Here is a 2,500-nt window from a genome sequence, read left to right on the forward strand (position 1 = left end):
ATATTCAAGGTGACAGACAAAGAGACAGATGTAGGCAATTGGATTAAAGACAAATATGCACACATATAAACAGGCAGATAGATAAATAAGCTGATAGACAGACGGACAGACAGACAGACAGGCACGCAGGCAGACAGACAAATATATAATCGATTAGAATGTAGATAGATCAATTAACTCGCAAGCAGATAGACAGACAGACAGAGATATAGACAAACAGACATATGGACGAAGTAAAATGATAAAATAAAGGACTTTTGAGGTCACACGAACAAAAATGAATAAAAATAAAAGAAACTAAGAAAAGTTAAAGAAAGAATGAAGAAAAGATTAGATTAACATAAGCAGAAGAATGCCAAAAAAAAAAAAATATTAACGTTAAAAAAAGGAAAACTTAAAGAAAAGACAGACAGGTTTTCTTTGAGCTTCCCGTGATCGACTTTATAGAGCACGGAATGCAGGAGTGACACAAGTGTTTGTTTCGTTATTAATTAATTATACCAAATGTGAGATGGAGGTGCGAAAGAATGCGGTGATAAACATAAAGAATATAATGAATGACTAGATGTGAGACGGACAGGCAAATGTGTAAATATAAGAATTATGAACAAGCTACACCAGAAATGAGTACAATAATTAATAGTCTGGAAAAAAAAAATATGCGTCTGGAAAACTAATTTACACACTAAAGTGAAAAATTACTGCTTCACCTCCCATCCTCAGAAAAAAAAAAAATAAAATAAAAAATGAATACAAAAAATAATAATAAAAACTTACTTTATTTAATCGTATTTCAATGCAGAGGCCTCAAATTTTGCTAAGTACTGAGTATTCACTTCTATCTCCACCTCTTATTCTTTCCCAAATTAATTTCATGGTTGGAATCACTTGCAGCTCACCAAAGTCTTAACCTTCTTCACCTGGGAAACATTTTGAACTTGTAATAAAGTCGTCTATTTCTCCACGATCCCTGAATGCGGTGGTGAGGCGTGGAGTGGCAGAGGTGTGGAGTGATGAACATGCTGAGGTAGAGCCCTTACAGACTACAGAAACTTATTTATTTATTTATTTATTCATTTATGTTCGTCAAGTTTCTGTCGACTCATTTCTTATTCCCTGCACTGTTCTTTCTTATTTTCAGTACGTGACGTGCCCTATTAAGCTTTATCTTCCCTACCATACTGCATCTGTGTTTTCTTTCTTGTTAAATCTAAGGTAAAAAAAAATAGTTTACTAGAAAATATGACCTAGTATAATAGTAGGGAGCTTTATATTGTGACATCTACATACAAACAATCCTAATCGTAATCCTTCAGGTGCTTCGGGAGGAGGGCCGCGCAGTGGGCAGAACGCTGAGAATGCTGCTGGGCCAGGATCTCCCAGGACGCCTCCCTGCCGCCCCCCTCCTACAGGATACTCGTGGCGGCCTGGATGGTCTTCTCCCTAGTGTTCGGGACAGCCTACCGCGGTAACCTGACGGCGGCGCTGACGCTACCCACCTACCCGAAGAGGATTGAAACCCTGAGCGACCTGGTGGCTTATGTGGACAGGTGTGTGTGTGTGTGTGTGTGTGTGTGTGTGTGTGTGTACTACGTAGGAGAAAATCCCACCGCTGCCACCAATTATGATAGCAAATGTGTGTGTGTGTTTGTCTGTGTGTGTGTGTGTGTGTGTGTGTGTGTGTGTGTGTGTGTGTGTGTGTGTGTGTGTGTGTGTGTGTGTGTGTGTGTGTGTGTGTACTACGTGGGAGAAAATCCCACCGCTGCCCACCAATAATGATAGCAAATATGTGTGTGTGTGTGTGTGTGTGTGTGTGTGTGTGTGTGTGTGTGTGTGTGTGTGTGTGTGTGTGTGTGTGTGTGTGCTTACTCCTGAAGGCCACTGCTGCTTCAGGATCACAATGCCGCCCTACGGAACTGACCACCGCGCGTCTTACCTCGCCTCGAAGTCGCCCGTGCTCAGAGCCATTGGTCAACCTCATGCAGGTGGTCCACACTACTGACGAAGGGCTGACAGGTGCGCTACGGAACAGGTGAGTGGCTGGGGGAGGGTTTAATTATACCTGTCTGTCTAGTCTGCGCCTACCTGCCTGTCTGTCTAGTTGAAATATGTCCTTCTAGCAGTGCGTGTATATCTCTTTCTCTCTCTGTAGACAAATTTGGGATCGTTTATTATTCCCGTCTACCTGTCCGTCTGTCTCTTTCTCTCATTACATAACAGGTAATTAATTAGAGATGGTTCATTATTCCTGTCTACCTGTCGGTTTAGTTTAATTATGCCTATTTATCCATCTGTGTCTGTCTCTTCCTCATGCTGCAGAACAAGTGATTAAAATTTTCCTTCTTTCCACTACTGTAAAATCACGTGTTTTTCCTGCGTATGTTAATTTTATTTTCCATTCTCTAATATTTTCTAGTTTCTTTCATGTTTTACTTTTATTCTTCCTTGTTAACACGACCTAAACACTACTCCTTTATTTTTTCCCTCGTTTATATGTCTG

General features: G+C 40.7%; 1 protein-coding gene and 1 long non-coding RNA gene across 3 annotated transcripts in view; one reads left to right on the forward strand and one right to left on the reverse strand.

The window, feature by feature from the left end:
* The window catches only part of LOC135093000 (uncharacterized), a 74,181-nt gene that overhangs the window by 24,976 nt on the left and 46,705 nt on the right, over positions 1-2,500 (reverse strand). The window lies entirely within an intron of this gene.
* LOC135093128 (uncharacterized) overlaps positions 1,901-2,500 on the forward strand; it is a 1,963-nt gene continuing 1,363 nt past the window's right edge. Inside the window, exon 1 of the long non-coding RNA XR_010263216.1 lies at positions 1,901-2,032. This is a non-coding gene — a long non-coding RNA (uncharacterized LOC135093128). The remainder of the gene's footprint in view (positions 2,033-2,500) is intronic.

Source organism: Scylla paramamosain, chromosome 41 (genome assembly GCF_035594125.1).
Source record: "Scylla paramamosain isolate STU-SP2022 chromosome 41, ASM3559412v1, whole genome shotgun sequence".
NCBI lineage: Eukaryota > Metazoa > Arthropoda > Malacostraca > Decapoda > Portunidae > Scylla > Scylla paramamosain.